Raw genomic sequence first — 9542 nt, 5'->3', positions numbered from 1 at the left:
AGTCAATAAAAGTAGTTTATTACCATGCCATATTTAATCAAATGAAACTTAATCCTGTGGAACTAGTGGAATATGGCATTTAAGAGACTGGGTTCTTAACAGGATGTTTACATTAAAATTCCAGCTCTCCCACTTCTCTTTTAAGGCATCTTTTTGTGTCTCAATTACTTCATCTGTAAATGGGGATGAGATAAAATTATAGTATGCTTTCGATCTAATGTAAACTTATAGAATCATCTTGCATGTATCAAATGCTCTGTAAAAATTAGCTATTTCTTTTATTCATAAAGTGAAAATCTAGTAATGGCTATGAAGTGATGGGGATTTTGATGGTTCTTGCCAAACCACAATTAAATAGGGGCAGAATTCAATAGGAATAATAAGAAGGAGAAATCATAACCTGAGAATACTCTGGAGCCTGGACACACACTTGGGAGCAATCCCTTGCTTTGAGTCCTCTCTTCTGTAATGAACGTGCTTCTCTGTTGGCAGATTTCCAGAGGCCAGTGCCTGTGGTAGCCTTGATACTGTCATTCCACCTCCTCTCCCTCCCTCTACCTGGATGTCTTAGCTTCCTTTAGCAGATATGTAGGAGTGTTAGCCCGAAATGACAGCCATACTGTATGAGGGCTAGAGAGGCACCAGCGATTTGTTTCCTAAATGCCAGAACTTTCATCAAGATGCAAACTATCATGTTAAGGGCTGAATGCTAGAGGTGCATGTATGGGAGCTGACTTGAAATTGGTTGGAAGGCCAGGGGGCTGATTGTCACACAAAAAAATACATGGTGCCTTCTAAGTGGATCATGGTCCAAACTTCTGAGGTCCCTGGATCCCAGTGCCCTTGGAATATGCCTCTTGGGAAAGTTGGTATAGGTACTGAACCACAATAGAAAGTTGGTCATAATGGAGCATGTCCTAGTATCCAGTAACAGGCCAAGCATTTTAGTTGCTTGATCTTGGGATTGTTCCAGATGATCTGGGAAACAGATTTTGGTAACTGGGCTATTAGGATGACTATCTGGGTCTCAGATAGGTTATTTACCAATCAGTGTTGAATTATTTCAGATTTAAAAAAAAAACATTTTGTGCCAGTTAAATATCAGCCTTGACTCACAGCATATGTTAATTTGGAGTTATGTGTGGAGCTGTGGAGCGAGAACAAAAAGGAAATAGCATGGGGCTACATTGGAGTAAGGATGGCTATGACACTGCTCTCATTGTGTGGTGAAGTCTGACTTACATCCCCTTGTAGCTGCCCTTAGTGACTTCCTTGATCAATAGAGCGGGCATATATGCCTGCTGAGACCTTTAAGTCTGTGCCGTAACAAGCATTGCTGGCTTCTCTTTGGGTCTTTGAAAATGTTTGCTCTGTCTATCCTGATCACTCCATACTGTGAGGAAGCCCAAACTAGCGATGTTAAGATAGAGAAACAGAGAGGACTGATTAGTTTCTTGTTGTCTGGATGCCCCAACACAAGTGCCAGACATGTGAGAGCAAAAGCCTTTAAATGAGCCCAGTGCCAACAACAATCTAACTGAAACTGTATAAGGAATCTGGAGGGAGAACTTGGTTTAGTTATTTCTTTGTTGGTTTAAGTCATTTATTTTGATGGAACACAGCCTAAAGCATCTTCCCAAGATAGGTTATAGAGTTTTTATTTTCATGACATAAAGTAAATATTATTCCTCATTATTTTATAAGGATTTGTCCAGTGGTGTCTATCATTGAGTTTGCTGATGAAAAGTCTAATATTAGACTTTTACTCAGGGCTTCAAAAGTGGCCTTATTGAAAAATCTTTTGAAAGCATTAGAGTCATCTTTATGTTTTTGGTTTTGTAAATTTTCACAGGTCTGTATCTTATATGTGTTGTGTGTTTTTTTAATTGAGTTGTATATCTGATGACTCTTTTCAATATTTGTGTAACTCTTTCCTGTTAAATATATTGGTTTACATGTTTTGTAATGTCTTTCCTGTCATAATTCTATTACCCTTTCAATGATACTTCAATTAATAGGATATTTAAACTTTTAGATTGATTTGTTCTTTCCCATATTTTCTTTTTGTTTTTTTATCTCACTTTTTCAGAGTCCCTTAATTTATTCCATGTGCCTTCATATATAGAGATAAAATTTCAACACAATTTTGTTCTTCAAAAGCATTTGTTCTCTGAAGGGCTCCTTTTAACAGTATTCTGTTCATGTTGTATATTGATAATATCCTTTTGATCTCCCTAGGGATAGTAACTAGAGTGCCTCTGCATTTGTAGGTAAAGCTTTTTTCTCTAAATTTGAAATGTTTTATTCATGGTTATTTTTTTCCTGCTTTTGTCTCTCATATGGGTAGCTTACTTCAAATGTGTAGCAATCCTTACTTTTTTATATAGTAAAAAATTATAGTAAGAAAAATATGATTGGAGTCTATGAATATGTGGGATAGAACTTTATTAGTAGTCCTCACAACTTTGGTGGATGGTGATCGGGATGTGTAATCATTATGTAGGGAGATGTAAAACTATGGAGCTCACTATGAAGTGCCAAAAACTCACAAACGCCTTTTTTTCTAAGGTTGTTTATTCAATTCCTTTAGAGACCTTTTTTAGCGTCATGCTCAGATGCTGGCAGCCAGGTGTACTGCTCAGGTGTACTGAGGTGTACTGAGGTGTGAAAGTAGAGTTGAAGAGGTCAATTCATCTCACGGGATTGTGAATGAACCCATTGGTTCATTACTGCCTTCCATCAGCCTTGGATGTATCATTGGTTACTATGTTCTCCCATTCAGTGTTTTTGTTGTTGTTGATCTTTTCTTTTGCTGTGCAGAAGCTTTTTAGTTTGATTTACTCCCATTTTTTCCCTTCGTTTCCCTTGCCCTAAGAAATACATTTGCAAAAACACTGCTGCAAGAGATGTCTGAGATTTTACTGCCTATATTTTCTTCTACGATTTTTATGGTTTTGCAACTTACATTTAAGTCCTTTATTTGTTTTGAGTTTATTCATGTGTATTGTATAAATTGGTGATCTAGTTTCATTTCTTTTTTTTTTATGAATGTGTCCAATTTTACCAATAACATTTATTGAAAAGACTAGAGGCCTGGTGCATGAATTTCATGCACAGGGAAGGAGGTCCCTCAGCTTGGCCTAGACCCTCTCCAATCTGGGACTGCTGGCTCCTAACCACTCATCTGATTTCCCCTAACCCCTCTGCCTACCTGCCTGATTACCCCTAACTGCCTCTGCCTGCCTTCCTGATCACCCCTAACCACCTCTGCCTGCCTGCCTGATGTCCTTAACAACTTCCCTGCCAGCCTGCTCATCTCTAACTGCTCTCCCCTGCTGGTCTGATCGCCCCTAACTGCTCTCCCCTGCCAGCCTGATTGTCATTATCCATCTCTGACTCAGTCCCTGACATCGTGGCTTTGTCTAGAAGGAAGTTCAGTAGACATCAGGCCTATCCTGTCTAATTATCATATTACCCTTTTATTAGTATAGATTGCCTTTTCTCCACTGTTTGCTCTTGCCTTTTTTGTTCAATATTAATTGACTGTTGAGAGGTGGGTTGACTTCTGGGTTCTCAGTTCTATCCCACTAATCTATATGTCTATTCTTATGCCAGTGTCATCCCTGTGCTGTGATCTTCCCAAGTGTCCTCAACTATTTTACCCCCACGGTAAAGACAGAAAGACTTGGAGAGTGAGATTAGAGTTCGGGACATTCCTTCCCTCACATTGAAAGCTAAAGAGGCCTGAAGTTGGCTCTTTCCCTTCCCTATGTTTGGCCAGGCTGTGTTAAAATAGACTCACTCACTTGAGGACAAGCATTTGCTAAGGAAAACATAGTATTCTTGACGTATTTGAAAAGGCTAATTCCACCATCCCTCCTTTATCAAAAGCATGAAGAATTTTTTCCCCCCTTTCTTTACCCCAGAAGTAAAATTCAATGAAAGAGATGGACCCCGGGGATTTTTATTTCTGAAGCTGGTTCACTCTTAGCCTCTAGGAATTGATCAAGTACCTTTTAAGTGTTGCTGCCAGCCTCCAGCAGTGGCTTTTGCTCCTACAGTTAACCATAATTCTCTGTGTTTACCTTTCTCTCCAAGTTTGGTGGTGGGGTCTGTCTTGTGTCTTCATTTTTGTGATGTATATAAAAAGAGTTGATTTTTCCCCCCAGTTTACTCAGTTTTGTTTTTTCTTGTTCTGTGGATAGGAGAGATAACTTTCCAGTTCCTTATATGTCAGAAACTGAATGCATCCTATATTATTTATAATAACAAAAGCATGGTATGCTAATTAGACTGGATGTCCTTCCAGAAGACCTTCCAGATGAAGCCATGGATCTAGGAAGCCACTGTGGCTGCGAGGGAGGGATCCAGGCAACTGCCACAGCCGTGAAGGCCTACTCTTGCACAAATTTCATGCATTGGGCCTCTAGTTTTTATAAAGTAGAAAAGCATAGCAATTCCTATCAGTCTCATTTTTCCATGTGTAAATTTAACAGATCCTTGGAAAAGTGAGAAAAAATGTAATGTAATGTGGTTTTGTGAGGAATTAATTCTGTCAGAACAATATATATATATATATATATTTTTAAAAGTGCAAGGATAACTCTTGAGATTCAAAGCCACATGTATCTGCCATTTCAAACTCTTCTTGAATATACAGGGTGGAGCAAAAGTAGGTTTACAGTTGTTCATATGGAAAAATAATTTAAATAAATAAAATAAAGAAGACATTTTCTGTTTCATGTTTTCACAATTGTAAACCTACTTTTGCCACCCTTCCCCCCCCCCCAACACACACACACACACACACACACACACACACACACATATGCCAACTCACGAAGAAACTGGAAATAACAGTATGGGTTTATCTTATGATAGGTAGCCATCTAATAAGAAGAACCTGGACATGTTTCAAAAATAGATAAATTATTTAGTGCAAGTCTGATGGATATCATATGGCAAAGCTCTTTAGAGAGAAGTTCTGGTTTTGTTTCTACTTTCAGTAAATGGTGCAATATGTGGAACAGAGAACACACTTATCCCTTTCTTAAGTTATCAAGATGTTGGAAAGTTTTCAACACCTTATAGATATAAATAAAAATGTATTTTATATAATAAGAGTAAGCAGAGTTGAACCAATTAAATTTTATGGTGTCATTTGTAGATTGACTTACTTACGGATAAATGGATAAAATTATATATTATCAATCTCAAGATAGTGTTCCTTGTCAGGAAACCCTAGCTGCATGTCTCAGAACTGCCTGTAAATGGCATGCTGAATCTTTAATATGGGCACATAGTCACATCTCACCTCAACAGGATAGCAGCATACTATAGGGAATACTTCATCTGACTAAAGATTGAAAGGAGAAGTTTCAGAAGAGGGAGATAAAGTCCTTTAAAAAAACAAAACAAACAAACAAACAAACAAAAAACACACCAGTAGTATAGATTTTTATTTACTGTAAAAATAATTTCTTCATAAATATATTTTTTTAAATTTCTGCTTACTGCTTATAACACCCTCATGTACAGTCAAATGTATATTAACATTTTAACAGCTTTAAGAGGTCATATTGTAAAACTAGCTATTTAACTTTATTTACCCAGCATTATCAAAATTTATTAGATTATAGAATGTTTATATTGTGATTTTTAGTTATTTTAGCCTACACTGTTGGAGATATTGTTCCCAAATTATTATATATGTTTTACTAATTCAAGTGCATGAAATAGTATAACTTTCATCACAGGCCCAATTTTAGAACATCAATTTGTATTCTCCATTTGGAAAAATGAACTAGTGAAATTGAAATGTGTAATTTTTTTAATTGATATAACTATTCTGAATTCAGAATCTTCATTTATCTTTTGAGCATCCTGCAGACTGAGGCATTATTATGTAAAATTGATCAGAATTCCCCAGATAGCAATTGTAGAAGTTTTACATTGTATAGTTGTTAGAAGTTAAAACCTCTATAAATAGAAGGTGAGATAAACTTGTTACTTTCTTAACATATGACAGATAAACAGCCAGATTCAGCAATAGATTTAATAAGCAATCTGTGGGGTCAATTATGTATCAAACATGTTGTTAATAGTTTTTGTCATACCTCCAATTATCAAAAATCATTACAAGACAAAAAGTATCAAACAACATTGCCCGAAGCAGTGAGTCACACTACATAGCTGAATTTGACTTCCTACTTTCCTGGGCAGTCCCAGAAAGAGAAGTGTGTGCTGCGTTCCTTCCATTTTCACATTATCTTCTGAGATGCCACATACATCTATGGTCTTATTTTCCCCTCTTTCCAGGAAAATTCAATTCTTAAAATGACCTCCCCTTTCCGAACTTATATAGGTCACTGGTGGGAAGGCTCAGGAGGTATAAATGACTATACTGAGAGATTTATACACTAGCATCCATAGCTCAGGACTCACTTCTAAAAAACATATTTTAAAACAGATATATGAGCAGGTCTATTTAAATGTTCTTAATAAATATTTCCTCATAAAACTGAACCATAGAGCAAAACAAATAACATACACAAACATTCTGACCATGCTTTTCTTGTTTCAAAATCAGAGAAGAGACAAAAGTATTTAAATATCTTATTCTCAACTACTGTCACTCAGTTACATGTCAATGTTATTTGATAAATTAATCGATCTGGTTTCGTCAGCTTTTTTTCAAATTGTTTCCTATCAACATCATATTTAGGATACCAAGAAAATGTCTAATGATGGCAAAATGTTGCTAAGTAATATATCACAATTTAAACTAGTTTTTTTGCTTAAATAACTATCAAAACAATCAAGCAGATTTCTTCAACAAATTTGAAGTAGTCATTTTAAACTTAAAAATCGAAGAAGAAAAGGAAGACTGTTATTGTACAGGTCAAAGTGGAGGGGTGGAGTACATTCATCTTTGTTTTTCCATCAGTGCAATAGAGTTTGAGTTCCTTAAAGTGAAGGAATTTTACTAAGACAAGGTACATCTGTTTCTTCTTTAGGAGATAGGCATTTGTATGCTAATACCTTTGCAATATTGGAGGGCCTTCCTATACATTGGTAAACCAGGTAACAAGAATATTAGATCAGAAACAGCAGCTTTGAAACCTGAGCAAGTGCACCCCACACCTCTAAACCAATTTGGCTTAATTCAATCTCGCTGAAGCCAACTCAGGCTAACCACTCCTGGATTCTAGCATCCTCTTCAACTCCGGCTAGATGCCCTTGCAGAAACCTTCACAGATTTGGTCACATGCTGGCATGCAGATGTACAGGAGAGCAAGGCATGGCGAAGACTCACCTGGCCAGATGCCTGAGCACTCTGCATTTAGTGGGCAGCACATTGGGTGCAGGTGTGGATGTCCTGGCTGGGAAGGTGACTACCGATAAAGCAGGACCCTCCATTGTGATCTGCTTTGTGGTGGTAGCTCTGTCTCTGAGTTGGCTGGGCTATGCTATGCAGAATTTGGTACCTGTGTTCCCCGAATATGGTTCTGCATGTCTCTAATCTACATCGCTGTGGGAGAACTTGGGGCCTTCACCACTGTCTGGAACCTCATCTTCGCCTCTGTCATTGATGAAGCCAGTGTGGCCCGGGCCTGGAGCTCAGCTTTCGACAACCTGTTGGGGAACCGCATGTCTCAGACCCTGCGGGTAGCATCTCATTGCATGATTCCCCATGTCCTGGCGGAATATCCAGACCTCTTTGCTTTGGGCCTGCTGTTGCTCACTGGAATGCTGCTTCTGGGGCCTATGAGTCCACCTTGGTTACCAAAGTGTTCACAGTCTTGAATCTCTTCATTCTTGGTTTTGTCATTGTCTCTGACTTCATGAAGGGGACCTATACAACTGGAAGCTCACAGAGGAGGACTACAAACTGGCCAGGGAAGGACTCCTTACTTTTAGTTTGAGCTCTCTGGTCTCTGGAGGATTTGACCTTTCAGCATTGAGAGGTACCCGCTTCTATGCATTTGTTGGTTTTGACTATATTGCTACCACTGGGGAAGAGGCTCAGAATCCCCTGTGTCCCATCCCCATGGGCATTGTGATTTCACTGTTTGTCTGATTTTTGGCTATTTTGGTGTTTCTTCGGCACTCATGCTAATGATGCCTTACTACCAGCTGCACACTGAGCGTTTCTTGACTGAGGCATTTCTCCATGTTGGATGGGCCCCTTCCCCCTATGTTACGGTTATTGGATCCCTCTGTGCTCTTTTCTACCAGTCTCTTGGGCTCCATGTTCCTCATGCCTTAGGTCATCTTTGCAATGGTGAAGGATGGCCTTCCTGTTCTTGCCTGGATCCACAATGGCACGCACACACCCATCCCAGGCACTGTGTTCTCTGGTTTTATTGCAGCATTAGTGGCATTCCTCTTTAAAATCACAGATCTTGTGGACCTCATGTCAATTGGGATCCCGATTGCCTACCCCTGGTGTCTATTTGTGTGCTAATATTCAGGTATTGGCTTGGCCAGGAGATGAAGACTGAGGAAGATGAACTGGAGTTGCAGGAGGAGAGGATGCCTGAACTGAAAAGCTGACCTCACAGGCACTGTTTTATCCACACACATCCACCCCCCATGCACTCTCTGGTCCATTCACTTTTGTTTACTCCTCACTGCTTGCGCTACTCCAGAGTGTCTTTTGCCTGGTTTTGGCCCAGTGGTCAAGGCCACTGCTTTCTGGAGATCCAGTGTGGACTGCAGGGGTTTTGCTACTCCTGATGCTCATGCCAGGGACCCCTGGGTCAACTGGAGACAGGCACATAGCTCCACAGTCCTTCACTTCAAGGCCAGCTACTTTGCTTCTTCTCCCACTAATGAGCATCATTGTGAATGTTTATCTTATGGTGAAGATGATGGAGCTGGTACCTGGGCCCGGGGTCTGATAGGCGATCAAGTTTGCTGTCTATGAAATCCAGCACAGCCTGAAAGAGGTTAAGAGTGATGAACCTCTACTTGAGTCTAGGACACAAACTGTATACTTTGATCTCATCAGTGCCTCAACACTGCCTGGTGTCCCCACACAATAATGTAGAAAACTCCTGACCACTGGGAAGCTAGGCCTCCAATGGAATAGTGGTGTTGGTGGTGGCCAGGGGGAGGAGGGGCACTAGTAGAGCTCAGCTCTGTAGAGTGTAGGGTTTTCTTTGCTGTTTCTTGTCTCTTTGATTTTTTTAAATTCTTACCCTAGGGCACAGTCAGAAAGAGGAAGGGAGAGTGATGAAGAGAGGGAGAGAGAGAAACATTGATGTGAGAGAGAAACATCAATAAGTCACCTTCCCTTCAATATACACCCCACTGGAGATCAAACCTGTAACCTAGGTATGTGCCCTGGTAAGGTATTGAACTGGCAACCCTTAAGTGCACAGGATGATGCTCAACCACCTGAGCCACTCCAGCCAGGCTTGCCTCCTTTATTTTTATTACTATTTTTTAACTTGAATACTTTTTAATTGTATCTGTAGCTGCTCTACTGGATTTAAAAAACATATTAAAATAATATAGAAAAAGAAAAAATAATATTA

General features: G+C 39.3%; 1 pseudogene across 1 annotated transcript; it reads left to right on the top strand.

The window, feature by feature from the left end:
- The first annotated feature begins 607 nt into the window (after window positions 1-607).
- On the top strand, window positions 608-9047 carry LOC311621105 (cationic amino acid transporter 3-like; annotated as a pseudogene). Its single transcript has 2 exons — window positions 608-621; window positions 7258-9047. The product of its transcript is annotated as a cationic amino acid transporter 3-like (transcript).
- Window positions 9048-9542: the final 495 nt, after the last annotated feature.

Source organism: Pipistrellus hanaki, assembly GCF_964339955.1.
Source record: "Pipistrellus hanaki genome assembly, chromosome: 1".
Taxonomy (NCBI): Eukaryota; Metazoa; Chordata; class Mammalia; order Chiroptera; family Vespertilionidae; genus Pipistrellus; species Pipistrellus hanaki.
This window is presented reverse-complemented; position numbering and strand designations above follow the sequence as displayed.